At 39.7% G+C, this 19734-nt stretch overlaps 1 protein-coding gene across 1 annotated transcript in view; it reads right to left on the reverse strand.

Annotated features, from left to right (window-relative positions):
* Positions 1–19734, reverse strand: part of CNTNAP5 (contactin associated protein family member 5) — a 303945-nt gene that overhangs the window by 227058 nt on the left and 57153 nt on the right. The gene's annotated exons all lie outside the window — the stretch shown is intronic.

Consider the following 19734-nt stretch of genomic DNA (forward strand, 5'->3'; position numbering starts at 1 on the left):
AATTAATTTTATTTAAATGTCTTTCACATCCTCATTTGAGGACAGATGGGCTAAGCTAACATTCAAGTTGAATTTTTAAGCTCATTATGTTTGAATAACGATAAAGTTAGGTAAAATATGTCTGAACATTACAATGCTGTCACATACAGCACCCAACCTGTCAAGGTCAAGTTACATGGGTCTTTAATTAGTCTAGTAGAAGGTGTCACTGCCCATGGCAGAAGGAGTAGAACTGGATGATCTTTAAGGTCCCTTCCAACCCAAACAATTCTATAATTCTATGACACACACTCAAGAACATAGGGTGAGGTTTCAGTAGAGAATAGTAATAAAATCCTCTCATTTTTAATTGAATCTCCCATGGAGCAAACAGAACTAATTACTGGAAATGTCCTGCACATTAACAGGATCTCAGGCACCATGGTGTTCTTGCACTAACAGAGTAAACATACGATTTGTGGAGGGGGAAGGAAGTCATACGTCAATATTCCAGGGCTACAAACAAGAAATAAAAGCAATAATTGCTTTTTACTCATGATAGCAGATGTAAACTATGTCAAAACTGAATACCTTTTCCATAATGAACCAGATTACATTACAATATTTCTCATCTCTTTCTACAATAATTGTCTAGAATAGCCCAGATGCTTTTGTAACCAAAATCCAGTTCTATATGAAAAAAATGTATTGGTGTAATCAATAGCACTCATATCAGTGCATTGACTGATGAACCTCAACAGGCTAACATAAGCACAAGGTCCTTTCCATCTCTTCAGTTACCATCAACAAGAAGGCCTGACAAGATCTGCGAGTTAGACAAATTAAGCTCAAGTATACCACTGCTGCTTTCACCATGGGGATAATTAGCCAAGAAAACAAGTTATGAAGATCCTGAACAGATTCTCTATTACTTTGAATGTCAAAGAGAACTTCTGACTGCAATGCATGAAGGTCTGTGAAGTGTTGTCCCCCCTGGTAAGAGTGGGACCATAATTTTTTGCTTGCTGGACTTAAAAAATAAAACAAAACCCAAATAATCTGTAAATTAAAACAAAGCTCTTAAGTTCACTGTCACATGTGAAATGAATGGCGATTCAAAAGATTTCAGATGGCAAGTAGGTAAGTACATCAGTGCACCGAAGTTACCTAAACTTCCATGTTCTACAAACCTCAGTGAAAGTTTCAGGAACCTCTCAAAAGGGGGTTCAAGTTTTAGCAATAGATCTGCATGACTACTCAGCAACATTTAAAACCTAAAACTGGAAATAACCAAATGTAGAGATTTCAATTTAAATAGTGTCTAGACTGTTAGCTTTCTTCAGTTCCCTGCGGTAGCTCCTGGACCACAAGAGAACTAAACACATCATCCTGTGATCCCAAGGTTGTCCCTGACAAGAGTCACACTGGCAATCTCTGGGTTCTCCCTGTTCCCTGATGGTATGATTGGATACTTCCAGGACACCAAGTGTCTCAGCACATCAGCAAGTGTAAATAATTTCAGAGTAATGTGTTTAAGGTTTTCACTGGGATCTCTGGAGGCTCCAGACCAGAATGAAGATTCTCTCTTTCAACTACCAGATGCTTTGTCTAAATTTCCACACCTTTGCTTTTGTCCCCAGACACACTTACCTTGGCTGTTACAGCATTACAACATAATTTTCATACCAAATTCTGAGATATTTATTTGGTTTTATTCTACAAACAAACAAGGAAAAAAAAACCAAACAACTCTACTGCCAGGAATCCTTCCCTGAATGAATAACTAGTAAAACATGTAATTTTAAGACTCCAGGATTTAGAACTGCATATAACCATTTGAAGATAGTTCTGAGAACACTAGGAGCAATACAATCCAACTTCCAATAGATAAGAGATTAATGACAGACTTTAGAGTGCAAACAGGACTTTCCTCCAATTGAAGCTGATTTTTGAATGAGTACTCTAGGAAGATCTCTTCTGCTCTTCCCTCAGTCAAAACTAACCTTGGAGGTTTCACCTTACAGGCCTGCATGCACAGACCTACAACACAGAACATGGCACAGCTTTTATATGCTAAAGGATATTTCACAGTAAAGTGCTTGGGATGCATCAGACAACTAGCAGACTAGCTCTGATGCACTCCTTACCAGAGATTCTACATATACAAACTTCTATAGATCTGAGACTGATAGCTCATTGCAAAACTTAGTTGAAATAGACCTTCAAAAAGGTCAGACATGCACATACAGCAAGGATCGTCCCACAGGCTCTGCTTCCATGAGAAGGCAGAATTAAAAAAGGCAACAACAAACCAAACAAAGCCAACAATCACCAAACAAAATAAAATAATCCAGAACCAAACAAAAAAAGCCCCCCCACACTAAACAGCTAAGAAAAACATATCCAAGTCCTAGGAAGACAGGAAGTACAGCTAACATTACTAAAATTGAGTTTGCATAGAAATCAGAGATAATTTAGATAAATTGCTAATTTTTGCTAGTACATATTTAACATCACTCTTGGTATGCATGCCATGATCCAGTTTATAAATTTCTTCAAGCTTGAGATAACACTCAGCAGCAGTAACCAATATAAATTTAAAAGATTTCTGATTAGCAGATAATGAAGATATTTAGGAAAAACCCACTGTGCTCACACTAATGTTTCTTTCATCCTGTTCTTTGAAAAGGATCAATCCCTGGAACACAGACAGGGTCATTACCTGTCCTGTTACTATTTCCCTTGTCCACTTGAAGAGTCAGTAGGACAAAACACATTGATTTCCACTTGTGAAAGCCACACAGAAAGGTCACTAACATTTCCTTAATGAAAGCTTTGATGAAAAAGACACAATCAATGAAAGATCAACTGTCTTTGGGCTCCACAGACTTCATGTACATCAGATTCGGTGTTTTATGCTGCAGCTGCTCTATCAGAGACCACAAGCACTATGAAATAGTCAGAAATACTGCAAGACAAGTGTACCCATACAACTGAAGGATGGGTAATGAACAGGACCCAGCAGGTAAACTATTAACAAAACAACTATCCCCTTTTTTGCAAATTGGAGAAGAGGAAAAAGAAGACAAAGTTACAGCCCAGGAATGGGCTCACAATGGAGTCCAAAAGACAAATTCTGAATAGGATAAGTGACTTGCCTCCTGCATCATCCAACAGTAATAAAAGGCCTCCTGTAGGTGCTGTTCTTCAAGTACACAGAGACTGGCACATCATCAAAGAGCTCCTGGATGAGACTTTGCTCATACATCTCTACAGAACCAGAATCAAACTGTGCAATGAGGGCAGGAGTGCTTGTGACCAGCTGTGCAAACCCTTGCCTGAACTACAATCCCTGAGCTTCAGAGGTTTCACAGAATCACACAGGCTTTTTCACAGAATCATAGAATGGTAATGGCACAGGAACACATCCAAACAGGTTTTGAAACCCTCTAGAGAAGACGACTTTATAACCCCTGTGAGCAGCCTATTCCAGTGCTGTCATCCTCAAAGCAAAGAAGTTTTTTTCCTTATATTTATGTGGAACTTCCTGTTTTCTAGTTTGATCCACTGGAAAGAGACTGGCTTCATGATTTGGAGCTGGGATTGATTAGCCTGGAGAAAAGGATACTCAGAGGTGACCTTATCACTCTCTACAACTGCCTGAAGGGAGGTTGTAGACAGACGGATGTTGGTCTCTTCTCTCAGGCAGCCAGTACCAGAACAAGAGGATACAGTCTCAGGCTGTGCCAGGGGAGGTTTAGGTTGGATGTTAGGAAGAAGTTCTATACAGAGAGAGTGATTGCCCATTGGAATGGGCTGCTCGGGGAGGTGGTGAAGTCACCATCATTGGAGGTGTTCAGGAGGAGACTTGATGGGGTGCTTGGTGCCATGGGTTAGTTGTTTAGGTGGTGTTGGATTGGTTGATGGGTTGGACATGATGATCTTGAAGGTCTCTTCCAACCTTGTTTATTCTATTCTATTGCATTCTATCTTTTCGACACCTGATCAGATTTCTTTTGAGTCCTCCCCAGGCTAACGAGTCTCAGGTCTCTCAGGATCTCCTTGTAAGAGAAAAGCTCCAGCCTCATAATCATCTTTTACAAAGACTTTTTATGAATGTGTGTAGTGATAGGACAAGGTGCAATGGCTTCAAATTCAAAGAAGCTCAATTTAGATTAGACATTGGGAAGGAATTCTTCACAGTTGAAGCACTGGAACAGGTTGCCCAGAGAATATTTGGAGGCTCCAAGCCTGGAAGTGTTCAACGACAGGCTGCATGGGGCCCTGAGCAACCTGGTCTAGTAGATGTCCCTGTCCATGGCAGGGGGGTTAGGTTGAAACTAGATGAACTTTAAGGTCCCTCTCAACCCACCCAAACCATTCTGTGATCCTACGATCTTGTAGCCTTCTGGTTGGTCCTCTTCAGTAGCTCCCTGTCTTGAACTGAGGAGCCCAGTAATGGATACATCACCTCAATAGGTCAGAGCAGGGGGAGAAGAGAACCTCCCTTGACCTACTGGTCACACTCTTCTTAATGTCCCCCAGGATATAGCTTTCTTGGCCACAGAGCACACTTCTGGTGTGTGGTTAACTTCTTGTCCATCAGGATTCCCAGGTCTTTCTTCACAGATCTGCTTTCCAGCAAAACCCTCATTTTGTCCACAGCTTGCTATTTAAATGGAGAGAGAGGAGATTTCAGAGTAAGTCTGAAGCCTTGTAGCTTCTTTTTGGAGTTCTTGCTTGAAACTTAAGTGAGATTTTTTTTTTTTTGCCAAGATATAATTTTATTCATTATTAAAATTCCAGCAGAGTTGCAGATAGCACTGAAGTTAAATTGTGTGCATCCTTTTGATTGCAATTGTAAATTGTCTCCATACTGGGATTTGAAGTTGAAAAGTTTCACTGATATTTATAGGCCAGATAAAATTCCTCTTAGCATTACCCACTTAATGGCAGATTTGGTTTTAAAGATGTAAACCATGCATTTTGTACCATGTCTCTAACAGTGCTCAGGAATGATAACTGATGCCTTCCCCTTCATCTCTTCCTCCTGCCTTCTGTAGCTACAGTTCTTCTTTGTAAAAGACGAGAAATTGAAATATTTGGACTTACTGTGGACTTCCCACCTTTACAGGCCAATGAAGTGCATGCATATGGGAGAAGGAGAAGCCTCTGGTGGGGGGATACACAAAAGACACAGGAAATGCAGTAACACAGATTTAGAAGAGACTGAGCGATTATTTCCATGTCAAAAATTGCCACACAAAGCATCTCACTGAGAGTTCCACATACTACTAAGTTTTTCTACTGCAAAAATCTTAGTAAGCGATGCTTGGCAAGATGAAGAGAGGAAACCCACCCCCACCCCCCTCACCCCCCCGAAAAAGCCAAACAAACAAACAGCAAACCACCACAAACCACCAACTACTTATAGTAAACATGAATTTATTTACTTTTTTCCTTTCTCTTGTCCTGCAGACTGGCTACACTCACATGCACAGCTGTGGACTCCATCTGTTAGCTGAAAGGCATGGCATATTTTTCAAGATATAAGACACTAGAGAAAATACTTAACACAATGTTTCTCTTTCTTTCCTCACTATAGTGCAAGTAAACATCAATAGTTAAGCTAATCATGAACTCTTCGTAAATCAATGCAAATTACATGTGTTCTTTCATATGCTTGTAAACCTTGACATAAAAGTATTACTCAGAGCATTTATAGAGCATCCTTTTACAATGCAGTCTGCACATGTAACCCTGTCTCACAATGTCCTGGTTTGAATTAGAACTAATTCAGTTCAGTGATTTTACTTTTCAGCTCAGTCTCTTCCAAGTAACTGCACTTTCCACAATTAAGAGCATGTTTTCATAGACAGTGTCTGCTTCTAGCAGCAATAATGCTCAATATTTCTAGGATTGCTATTCAGACCAAGATCACTGCCAAATCTTGTAGGTGAAGAGTAAAAGACTGTATCTGTGGAGAAGAGCAGACAGGACAGATGACCCTTAACTGACCAACTAGGCATTCCATTCCATAGACACATTCAGTATAAAGCTGAGGGATCATGAAGACTCTGCTTCAATGGCTGGCATCCCAGGAGAACTCAGTCTGTTCTCCTGCCTTCAATATACAATTTCCTGATTTCAGTTCCAGAACCCGAGTGCTGAATTTGGTCCCCATCTGCCACTGAGTCTGATCTAACATCCCCAGTACCTGCCACAGTATTAGTGGTGACTGATGAAATTGCTATTAGAGGGGTTGGGTTCATATTGGGTTTGTGTATTTTTGTATATACTTAATTTAATTATTATTTTTTTTCATTAAAGTAGTTTTACTTTCCTTTTTCCAGTCCATGGGTCTGTATTCCTTCCTTCTCTTCCCCTTTAGAAAGGGAGAAGAGTTAATAGAGAGCATCTCATTTAGTGGTTGGCCCAGGCCAACGCACAAAATATGGTCAAGTCCAATTTTTAATAGTTCAAGGAGTTCACCAAAAAACCCACCTCTGATTCAATACTGAGTCTTTTTTACACTGCAGATATGCTTGTTTTTTAAACAAGCATATCTGCAGTGTAACTCCCTCTCACAATGATGAAGCAGGAGTCAAATTTGAAGAATAGAGCAAACATGAGAGATTTGGACTTATTATGACAATATATGAATTTCAAATAGCCATCAACGCAGCTCCAGTAAACTAATATACACAAGCAACACTTGATTCAAGAGGGCCAAAGAACATCAGACACAGCTAATTATTAAAAAAAAAAAAAAAAAAACACCAAAAAAATGTTAAGGAAAAATGCTCTTATGTTTAAGGAACAGCAGACTTCAGCTCTGTCATAATCCATGCCATTTAGGTGAGTCCCAATGTCTGCATCTACAAAATGAAAGTATCTGTCACATTATCTTATACTATGCACTTCCTATTAGATCACAGATCTTTTCAGGATAGGAATGAGCTGCTGCCAATAAACAAGAAATCAGTCACAGAAATCCATTGAATAAGAGGACAGTCTGAGATTTCAACAGTTATTGAAACACTTTACTTCCATATAGTAATTAAAAAACAAATTAAAAAAAGATTACATTAGAAGGATGTAGTAATTCAGCTGGTCAACATTTATCTTCAAATGAATAAACCTTCAAAAGTATATCATTGTCCAAAGCTGAGACTTACTCTCAGCAGGTGTAACTGCAGTTGTCAAGGGTTCTTACTACTTTCTATTCAAAGTGTAACACTTCTTGCACTACTTTCCTTTTCCTTCCACATTTATGAGATCCTGCTAATTTATGAGTTCTCTGATCTTTGACTTAAGATCAGAAAGCTACAAAGCTGAGCAGCAGATGGAATAGGTTTTATATCTAAAGTTTACCCTTTTAACACGTATCACACTTCAGTGGACAGATAGTATAAATCTCTTTAATCCACGGTGGGCAATATATTAGGAAATTGCCTTTCAGTACAGGAAAACACAGAGAAGGGGTTTTATCAGCACAGGGCAGTTTTTATTACATTAGGAAAAATGCAAGAACATAGAGGCCCTGTGGTATATGGCCAAAGAGCATGACAAGCATCCTTTTCATCCTAGCCTATGACTCATCACTTGTGCATTTCAAAGTAATTGGTATATTCCAGAGATCAAGACCACATTCTGAAGTTTCAAAGTTTTAGCAGCACTCCAAAATGCAAACTTGATGTCCTCCAAAAGTGTAAGGCTTTGCTACAAGCATGTCCTGTTCTCCAGACATCATCACAGTTTAGAACTCTATCAATTAGACCACAGATCACAAAAAGCATAACAGCATTTGCCTTAAAATATGTACAACTATCTAAGTATGTACAACTAACACTGAATTTGCAGGAAGAAAAAAAACCCACCCAAGCAAAAAAAACCCCAACAAACAGCCCACATTAATGTAGCTGCACCTATCAAAAAGGCTTCCAGGCTCATTATTAGATGAAAAAACCCACAATAATGATCAGAGGCAGCTGGATTGAGTTCACTATAGGCATTTATCAACACAAAATTAAAATGCAGTGGAAGTAAGGATGATTTTCCACTGATGTTACTCAGCGTTAAGATTGTTCAGGAATTCACTGGTGAAGCAGGTTTTCCAAGCTGCCTAAATACAAGTTTTTTAAAGTGGGAATGTAAATACCTGTTACAAGGAAAACAAGGTTTATTGAAAACAAACCAACCAAACAAACAAAAACCCCACAACAAAAACAAACACAACCAAATGAAACAAAAGTAGGAGAGAAATAAAGCAAAGCAAGCTTTCTGCACAGCAGCAGCAAACAGGTTACCATGTTGACTGGAACACGTTAACCAGTTCAAGGAAAGACAAGAGCTGTATTTTCAGGGGTGGAGAGAGTTGATCATCTTAGCTAACTAACAACATTTGGGAAAAATTTTCTCTCTAGTCCAATTTGGAAATCGAATATCTTCAGCAATCTAAGTGAGCCATGTCTCTTTCTACCACCTGATATTCAGTTCAATGAGACAAAAATACAGTTCTGACTACTTCTCCAGCCTGAATGAGCCTTTCAGAAACATCTATGCTGTTCTCCACACTTTGAGTGACCTTCAAACTCAGCATGCTTGCAACAACACTGCTGCAAACTTCAGTGGAGCATCTCCACACCAACTGCTTATCACCATCACACCTATTGCTGCAAATAAATAAGCTCAGACCCTTAAATGAGGTCTCACATTACCTTACTTTGCCTTTGAGGAGGTGCACAGGGTTAGTTAGAGAACAAAACAATGAATCTGATTGCCACACTGAGTTTCCTTCTGAGGAGGTAGAAGATCTCCAGAGGTCGCTTCCTTCTCCTGATATCCTGTGATGCTGTGATTCACACTTGACCCTGATTTCCCTGAGTTCAGGAATGAATGTTAAAAGGGAAATAAAGGAGAACAAACATTTTATAAGTTCTTTTCTCCTCCTGCTTCTCCAGCACATATTCTCAGTTTCTTTGCAGTGTTAAAAGTTCCCCCCCAGTTTGGAGCAAGACCCATGAATATTTGTATCAGTGTAATGCTCCATTCTCATTATTTCTCGTTTAAGCCCAAGCACTGCTTCGGAAGGGTAATGGAGTTGGGCAGCTTTCATCACATGAGAAAATATGAGGCCTCATCATTCTCAAACAAGACATTCCTGCTCTGATTTTCCTATTGACCTCTATGGGAAAAGGCTCATTTATACAGTCAGTCATTGCAAAGACTTTCAGACAATGTCATATCTTTGTCTGGTAATTTTGTGCACATCTGAATTTACAGCTGCTATCTCTAAGCAAACAACAGAAGCAGCTAGAAAGCTGTGGAATACTGATGAATTTCACAGACATACCCTGCTAACAATGCACAACAATTTCAAAAGCCATCAATAACCAAGAGGATGTCCCTTGAATTTTCAAATCAAGCAAAATCAATTTTTTATTCTTCCTTTAAATCTTTGGTGAATTCATGCAGAAGACTGACTAAAGGGGTGGGGGAGGGGGAAGTACATAACATGAGGTTCACTAAATATTTTCTGTTTGGAAGAGAACCTCTTGAAGTTGTGCAACATGCCAGCTGACATACTGAAAAGCAATTATAACTCTGAGAATTTCAGCGAGTCCCACAAGGCTGAGAGAATGTTCAATTTGCAGGTTGAGAGCAGGGATTAAGAGAGATGAAGGTAGTAGCAAGTGCCCATGTACCACCGCATTTAAATGCAATGTCATTTCAGGCAATGATAAGTAATCATTTCGTGTCTCAATAACCTCCAACAAAAATGCCTTATTCAGCCCCACACCACCAATTTTTAAGACTTCTCTATGCAAGTCAATGGTTTAGATAAGGGACAGGATTGAAAAGGGGGAAAAAAAAAAAAAAGTTTAAAATTCCCATTCTCAAGCAAGGTGAATGCAACTTTAATGTCAGTTTAAAGATGAAAATTCTGCCAGGCATTTCTTAGGGCAGAGTATTCTCTTTGTCAGTCACAGTGGCGTTTTTAGCACAAGAGGAGGCAAAACCACACAGATCTCTTGGTTTGAGCACATTGTCAAATAAGCAAGAAAGTTTATACACAAATTTTATTTTTCTAACAACAGATTATTTTGTGAATCACTATTGAGATCCTCCTGAGGCAGTCTTTGCGACAATCTTATGCTACACTAGGCATTCAATCTACGCTCTGAAGAAAATCCTTGGCCCTGAAAGGTCACAATCCTCAGCCTTCACATCATTACAGTTTTGGCCCATGATTTTAGACTCATTTCTGCATGCCTGTCATTGGATTTTCTTGCAAGTGGAAGGTATGTCCTAACTGTGAGAAACTTTCATCTCCCACTGACATTCCACAAGTTACTAGATGTTGGTCAACACAGCAAGCAGTCAGAATACTAGGTGGGGCACACCGTGAGGGTGATGGTAATGTCATATCTCCCAGTGATGCCTCAAATACAGTCCTAAAGCTATTAGGAAGGATGAGCTTGTGGTCCAGATATGGAAATAGTAAAGATATTTTCAATTACCAGTTCAGCCACAAACCCAGTTCAGGATTTAAGCCTTGCTGAGCTCAGCTTTTCAAAAGCATTATTTCCTGCCTTCATTGGCTAGGACAGGAACAATTTGAGGAAAAGGTGTTTCTCACTCATGTAACAAGCAAGGGTGAGAGCTATGTAGCTGCCTGAGAATAGAGGATTAGCTGAACACTGCATGAAAATGCCCTCAGATACTCAGCACTCAGAGGGACTACCAAAACCTGAACTTTATTTGCATGCAGAAACAGAATCCTTCTCAGTCATTATTGAAAATGCTTTAGAGAACAGATATGCCCAAAAAGATACATTAAAAATGGATATTTACATTATCTATTATTAATAGCCTCAGCATACATATTTTCTTCATCCAGACTGATGATGCTTTCAATTCAGTACCCAGGAATACCTGCATGGATCCTGGAATGTCTTTGAGGATCCCCAAAAATATGATTTTTGCCTTACTGGAAATCTTGGAAGGCAGCTAGAGTGGTGGTGTCAAGGCCACACTTGTCAAGGCTGGCTTGTGGCTCACTTCCCAGTCCTCTTCAAAATCAACTATAAGTTTTGCATGTAACGATACAGACTTGATACAAACATATCCCCTAATTATCATGATAATTTGGATCCACCTAATGTTTTATGCACCAAAGATCTTTCAAAACAGATAGACCACCAGTAGCTGTCCTGGATTTAGTACAGAATACAGGAAGACTGGTGGGTGGAAGAGAATAAGCTCATCACTTATGCAAGTATAGTATAATAAAAAAAAGAAAAGGAAAGGGCATGACAGGACTATTCATGCCAGGGTTTTGCAAAATTTGTTTTGCAACAAAGTCACACCAATATTACTAACAGAATTAAGAAGTAAAATACACTAAGGATACCAGTACAATATTTCTTTCACATGGGATTAAACGAACCCAGGCATTCTTCATTTTAAGAGACACGGTGAGAACATATGGAACTAAAAAACCAAAAAGCAGAAATTCAACAAGATGTCAACTTCAATTTGAAGTATTGATTAATGCATCAGTTTAAAAGCCAGTAGAACTCCTGCAGTCAGCTATTTTTTATTTTATATAATGAGGCCATTTTTTTCACCCAAGGAAAAAGGTTCACATTCTATCAGTAGTCCTCCTCGTGATGAACTCTGCATATGGAAAATAAATAAAGTCTCAATTAAAAACAAACACCTATGTTCCACTGTCCCCTGTCAACACCAGACTATAAAACAGTGCCATCTTTGCAAAGATGCTGTAAGAAGCCTTTGTAGATACAACTGTCAAACAGAACAATCTGGGTAATAACTTGATAACTTTCTTTTCAGATATGACAAACAGACAATTTCCCCAGGCTCCCTAATTGCTTGTCACTTTGTTTAGACAGATCCCATTCCTTCAATACTGGATGACTAGCTCAAATGCTTTCACATAGAACTATGGCTCAGTTGAGGCATGCATCCTTAAAAACAAGGAAACTGCATATATTAAAGTAATAATCTTTTAAACACAGATGAAAGCTCAGCTGTGTATTTTCTTACTCTTTTTAAACCAAATTCAGATCCTGCTTAGATGTCTGCTGGTTCACATCCCATTTTAATGTACAATTCCCACAGGTTTTATCCCTTCAACAAAGCAATTAATAAAGTGTGGCTCAAGCCATTAAAGGTTTGGTTTATGCCCCTCTAAATCCCTTGTGATAAATCAGAATTGATATTTATTTTGAGTCTTTTGAAATCTGAATCATTTCTGCAAAGTCCTGCAGCCTTGAAACTAAAATCTAATTACCTGCAAGTGTTCACAGATACAAATATACATTCAAATTCATTCCCTTATGTATCAAGCTTTTTAAAGATCAAAGAGCTACTTCTAGCCTTGAGGCTCCTTGTTTGAAAATGCATGTTAACATTTAATGGTGTCACACACCAAAGCCCTGAACACTGATTTGAAAACATACTTGTCAGTGATGGAAGTAGCCTTCCTTGATATTAGAACTATGCAAGGAGAGCAAGAATCTTCAGAAGATCCACAGGCAAGGCCTCCACCTCAAGAAATACAAAGTGGTTATTTGCAGCATCCCAACTTTGTGCATCTGTCTAGTGAAAAGCCGTAAGAAATCTGTTCCCTTCAATTTTGTCCTGGAGGAGTCAACAAGAGTGTGCACTTGCAGCCCAGCAGCCAATCACATCCTAGCTGCATCAAAAGAAGCATGCTCTGGTAATACCCCAGATGGAGTACTATGTCCAGCTCTGGAGTCCTCAACACAGGAAGGACAGTAGGTCCAGAGGAGGGCCACAATGAAGATCAAGGGGCTGGAAAACACCTCTCCTACAAGGACAGGTGGAAGGAACTGAGGTTGCCTCCAGAGAGACCTTAATAGTGGCCTTCTGGTACCTGAAGGGTACATCAAAAGGCTGGTGAGGGATTGTTTACAAAGGCCTGTAGGAGTAGGACAAGGGGTAATAGATTTAAATTAGAATAGATTTAGATTGGATGTTTGAAATAAGTTATTTGCCATGAGGGTGGTAGAGCACAGGATCAGGTTGCCTGGGGAGGTAGTTGAGGCCTCATCCTTGGAGATACTCAAGGTCGAGTTCACCAAGACTGAGCAACCTGATCTAGTGGCGGGCATCCCTGCAAACTGCAGGGAAGGGTTGGGACTAGACAGCCTTTGGAGGTCCCTTCCAACTCCAAACCATTCTATGATTTTATGCAACTGAACTGAAGAAAGCTGACATTGTGAGAGCACCTGAAAAGTCATCTTTTCCAGGCCCCCTGCTCAAGCAATTGCTTGAGACCATGCTCAGATTTAAATGCTGGTAAGGCTTTTCCCTAACCCTAAGGGGCAGAGAGACAAGTGCCACTTTGTAGGTATATCACATCTACCCTTTCTTATGATAGAATATGGCACACAGGAATAAAGAAGCTCTTCCAGCATCCTATACCCTGAGGAAACTGTATGGAAAAACCACCTTCTGTGTCCTGCTAAGCTGGATGGAAGTCAGAGAGCTTCAGATAAATTAATTCTCCAGGATAGGAAAAAAAAAAAAAAGTCTCAATTTGGTAATAGTAATTTTAATATTATAACCTCAACATTTTTGTTGATACGATAATGTAGAAAATTAGACTAAAGTGATGAAGATATGGAACTCAAGTATCTTCAGGGAAGGGTTAAAAAGGGCAGATAATTTTCTTAATCTGTATTCTTCATATTTGACCATATATTATTAGGGACCACACAAGATACCCCACTGGCTTTTGCAACTTTTCAAGTTGCTCTTTTCACCTAGATTGCTAATAAAGAGAATAATGAGGGAAAGTGGTCAAACCCCTCCCAGAAAACCCAGGAAGCTCCAGAATTACCTGAGGAGACCATGTCACACACTTATCCCTGGAAGGTTAAGTGAATTTTGATGAAGCCATCAGCTTCAGCCACAAAGAGCTTGAGTCAATGCCAAATGAGGTCAAAGGGATTTTTTTCCACTTCCATTAGCTTCGGCGGGCTCTGAATAAAACCCAGTGGGCTCATGCATGCTTAGTAATTGTAAAGGGAATTAGAATCACAGAGATTCATTCCAACTATGGACACTTGAAACCAGAAATTACATGATCACTTGCATGTCACTGTGTGAACCACTAAATTCATGCCAAAACCATGTCAATGTTGCCCCAGAATTTAGGAATATCACCTCAGGCAATGCAAACCATTACCTGATGCAACAGATTAATTCCTGTCACCTTGAATACCAGAGAGCTAATTCCTCATAAAACCAAGTGACTATGCATTCACATCAACCCTCCTCAAGAGCCACTTTCGCTCTCAAAGGTAATCTGCTTTCCACAAAGATTTTGGCAGTTCATGTTTATTGGTATAAACCAGAAACTGATTCAAAGGCTATGACACTGTATCTTTTAGGAATACAAATTATCAAGTGAGAAAGGTTTATATGGCCATATATAATCTTATTTTTAAATAAAGATAGGCCAGTTTGCTAACTAAATGTACAGCACAGTGACAGACAAGCTGTTGCCATACAGAATTTCACATCAAGCCATCCTTTAAACGTTGGCCGCCAATATTATGCTACTTAGCAGTTTAGTTATTAACTGGAGGATATCCATAGCATTTTGTCATTGCCTTGGCAAATGCTCAAATATAATAGGAATCACCTTATTTCACTTATATCTCATCTGCACTAGTGTTTTCAGATTGCGTCCACGTCGCTATGACATTCATAGATACTCTCAGCAGACAGTTGCCCTAGCAGGATTACGCACAGTAATGTCTGTGGGCAGCACACATGAAATTGTGCCAAGCCTAGTTAAATGAACTGCAGCAAATGGAAGCTAGTTTGTTATTTGAAATAATATAGAGTAATCCTAACTACTGCTAGGAACCGTTCAGGGAAGGGGATACATACAGCAAAAGAGCACTTCAGAATGAAGCTTCATATAACATGAAGTACAATTTCCCTTTCTCTGGTAGGGCATGTTGTTCTACTTTGCAATCACGGAAATGAGACAAGAGACAGAAATTCTTTGGCATAAGAGGGATCTGAACTGCCCTCTCTAGCTCCCCAAAAGCAAGCAACTGTGCTTCCATTACTCCTTTTTCTCACTCTTATAGAGCCACAAGAACAAGACATTTGAAACTCACCACATGAGAAGTACTAGAAATGAGACCACTAAAAGGATGGGGAAACTAAAGGAGAGAATTAAGAATACAGGCATTAGGAGAGTTGAATAGGCCAAATATAATGAGAAGAGGAAAAGCTGGAACAGATATAACCTTACACTTCTCAAAGAGCTCAGATCTGTTAGTATAGTATTTGAATGAAGGAAAATGGTGTGCTATGAGGATGGTAGGGTAGAAGCTAATTTAGGTACATGTCTAGAGCTTAGGTTGATTAGGTCATTCACAGCCTGAAGCTTTCTGGTCATAATAAAGCTTATTCCAAACCATCCCTGCTGTGTCTCACTTCTGTTTATTTGACTAGTTCTGTTCGAGGTCCAGATTTGGCAGAGTCTCTGTTCCCCCTAATGTGCATTTCATTTCCAACCATCTGCTGAAAACTCAGAGCCTCCTCTCTGAAATTTGAAAGATTTAATGACAATTAACTTCAAAATGTCCTTTATTTTATTAACAGATTGTAGAATCAAGAAAATTCACAGGGAAAAAGTGCATTAAATAGTATTGCCTTTCCCCATCACTAGACCTGCCTACCAAGAGGTACATACAAGGCACATGAGTAGCTGCAAAGCATCTTGAATTCAGAGATATGACATTAATCCTTTAAGAATAATCACAATTTCATATATATGTGTATATATATAGCTTTGGTGACTTGAATATCTTGTGGAGACGAACTAAGCCATACACGTGTCATTCAACAGAATCTTGATAGAATAGAATTAGAATAGGAATAGAACCAGACCAGACCAGGTTGGAAAAGACCTTCAAGATCATTGCATCCAACCCACCATCCAACACCACCTAATCAACTAAACCATGCAACCAAACACCCTATCAAGTCTCCTCCTGTTACTTGTTGTCCCCTACCATTGGCCCAACCTGCCTGCTCCCTGACCCTTTCCCAAATACAGTATACAATAAATGAGGAGGAAGTTATGTTCTCATGTAGCTGGTCTGAGAAGTTCAAGTTGAATAAGAACTTAAGCTGAAAAGCTTCATTGCTAAACAATAGATATACAACACAGGACAACTTCTGTACTTTGAAAAGTATTTACATTTTAAAAAGCATTTCCTTGTTTCAAGATATCTATAAATTCATAACATTTCCATATGAGTTAAAAGCACTTTGCTTTTTCCTTTTGCCTTTTTAAACAAAACAAACCAACATGATGTCATTGCACAAACCCTTTCTCAACTTTAGAGCAATTCATGTCCCTGGCAACTTTTAGGAATTTGAATCATACTGTTAATGTAGTAAAACAAAGCAGACCTAATTATGCCCTGAAAATATATCTAACAACTCTCTACTAACAACTCTATAGCTCTAACAACATCTCAGGCCTCAACTGGATTAGTTCTGCGTTTCCAAATTACAGGTGGTCAGATATGTCTCGAGAATATTTATCTATATTTATTTATTTATAACATTTATTGAGGTTCAACAAGACCAAGTGCAGGGTCCTGCATCTGGGTCGAGGCAATCCCAGGCACAAATACAGGCTGGGCAATGACTGGCTGGAAAGCAGCCCTGAGGAGAGAGACTTGGGGGTGCTGGTGGATGAGAAGCTCAACAGGAGCTCTCAGTGTGCACTTGCAGCCCGCAAAGCCAATCAGATCCTGGGCTGCAGCAAGAGAAGTGTGGCCAGCAGGTCAAGGGAGGTGATTCTCCCCTTCAACTCAGCTCTGGAGTACTGTGTCCCGTTCTGGAGCCCCTATTACAAGAGGAATATGGATGTGCTGAAGCGTGTTCAGAGAAGGGCCATGAGGATGATCAGAGGGCTGGAGCACCTCTCCTATGAGGACAGATTGAAGGAGTTGGGGCTGTTCAGTCTGGAGAAGAGAAGGCTCTGAGGTGACCTTATTGTGGCCTTCCGGTATCTGAAGGGGGCCTACAAGAAGGCTGGGGAGGGACTTCTCAGAATATCAGGTAGTGATAGGACTAGGGGGAATGGAATGAAGCTGGAGGTGGGGAGATTCAGGCTGGATGTGAGGAGGAAGTTCTTCCCCATGAGAGTGGTGAAGCCCTGGAATGGGCTGTCCAGGGAGGTGGTTGGGGCGCTGTCTCTGGAGGTGTTTAGGACCAGGCTGGATGAGGCTCTGGCCAGCCTGATCTAGTGTGGGGTGTCCCTGCCCATGGCAGCGGGGTTGGAACTAGATGATCCTTGTGGTCCCTTCCAACCCTGACTGATACTATGATACTATCTGCTTAGGTGTTCATGCCCAATAACTAATATTCCTTCCAAAGTATAACTTACCTCTTTTGGTATATTTTGAACCCAAAATATTTTATTTTTTTCCTAGTGGAAGAGTCATCAGGTCTTTCTGTCTGCAAGCTTGCTCCCAACTTTGCCTTGCAGACTAATAGAGAGTGGCATAGATCCAGTCTATGACCACATTTATTTATCACTGAGATTACACCGAGTATTCCATATATCCAAGCCACTCATTTTTCACAGGACCATCCAGATCTGTGCATCTCAAGACTGCTCTCAAAAATAGTTTCTCCATAAAAAAAAATATCATACAGGCCAGGACACCTGAGCTATAGTTGGAAGTGAGGCAGGAATTCAGAAAATTTGGTGCACAAAACCAATCCAGTCTGTTTTGGGAGCTCTCTTTATTTTGAATCATGTAATCTAGAAATCTTTAGTTTCAACAGGCTGAGGATAGAAGTCAAAAGGTGAGCTACCTCTGTTCAAACAGGTACTTTTTTGAGAAGCAAGGCACAAAGTTTTGTACACACTCCAACTTTCCACGAGGAAGCATTTGTGCAGTGCCTCTTACTGAAAGAACAACTTCATTATTTTTGGAAGCATAGAGGGAGGAGGTTGGATGTTAGAGCTAGTGGAAAAGTAATAGCTAATAAGCCAAGCAACTTCAGTGTGAAAATATGACAGGTGGAAAATTAGCTTCTGTTATTTCCATGCCAACCAGAGCATGCTTACTCATTCATAATTAAGCTTTTCACACCTTACATAGTCTAAACAGATTTCTGGCAACATTTAATATCATGACACTTCTCTTAACAGCAGAGACCTCAGTAAGGAAAAGTGCCTTTTGGTCACACAAGTAGTGACTACATGTCTGAGTCCTGCTCTCACATTTTATATTACTTTTTAAGCACTAGTAATCAGGTTTTGGTTTAAACTTCTTCCTTTAACTAAATAACATTTCATAGCTCAACAAATACACAAAACTATAGATAATTTGGACAAATGGAAAGGTTTTCTTATTTTAAAACCATTTTTGTTTTGAAGCCTATTTCATTTCCAGTCTTGCCAATTAGTCATTCTTTCCCAAAACAGTCAATATTTCTTTACATGAAACCTTAATAATATCTCACTTTAAAAACTCACATGTTGTTACACCTTGATATCAACTTGGCATGTGAAATAAGCTGTACTTATCTCTCTATAATTCAACAAACTGTCTATTGAGACAACTCCAATCAACAACTAAGATGGGAAAGTATCGCAGTAAACTAGAAGTTTCCCACACTTATTCTAACAAACTTCGATATATCTATCTGCATTCCCTTTCTGGGAGAAGAGAATTGAATCTGTGTATTTAAATCCCACAAACACTAAATTTCCAGTTGAGGACCACATTTTAAACAAATGCTTCCACAGTATTTTTTTCCCTCATTTTGCAAGCTTACACTAGAAATCTAAATTGTTTCCATGCAGCTCTTCACCAGCCCTGTCATTTCTGTGTTTGATGCAAGATTACATTTCTCATTTCATTATCTGACTCAAATAAACTATGGATTGGAACCTGTTTTAAGCTTCAAACCTGGAACTACTAAGATGCTCCACAAAAAGTTCAATTTTCTTTAAGCATGACTTTTTTCTTTTTGCAAATCTTACCAAGTGATATCATTTGCATTGTTCTTACATGTCCTTCAGGACTGAACCATGTTTAAGCCTCACTAAATTATTTTTTTCTTGTACTTTAAGAGGCTTGCTTCTGTTCTTCATAGCTATTAACATTCATAGTCAACAGTCTTCACCGCTTCTTTGCCTTAAACCACTGGGACCCAGTAATTATTTACATCACACTGCCCTGAAGATCTTCCTTGTCTAGCCACACCTCAGCAGGCTCCCTGGCAAGAGATAACAGCCTGCAGAGCTGGTGCCACCCAAGTGCTCCATCTTCTTAAAAGATGAGGGAACAGCTGGCTGAACAGTGAAAGCTTCTCAGACAAGCCAAAGCCTCCTCAGGACTGAAGAAAGAGCTGTCACTACTGCTTCTGGATCATCCCTTGATCACCTTTCAAAAGCAGCAGTGGGAGCATCTTGCCTGGTGCTGTACAGCAAGGCCTGTTTGCGGCTACTAGGAATCAGCTACCTGGGCCAGAGAAGTCCATGGCATAATCCTGTGGACCTCCAGATTTGCCTTTACAATGCAGATTGCAGTCCAGAGTTTGTCTTTAAGGTACTGCTGAGACCTCTGCCCCCATGACAATATGCTCTAAGCCTCTGTTCGTTTGTTGTATCACTCCTTGGGTTTTACTAGAAACTAGACCATCCCA

The sequence above is a fragment of the Dryobates pubescens genome, chromosome 2 (assembly GCF_014839835.1).
Source record: "Dryobates pubescens isolate bDryPub1 chromosome 2, bDryPub1.pri, whole genome shotgun sequence".
In the NCBI taxonomy this organism is placed as follows: Eukaryota; Metazoa; Chordata; class Aves; order Piciformes; family Picidae; genus Dryobates; species Dryobates pubescens.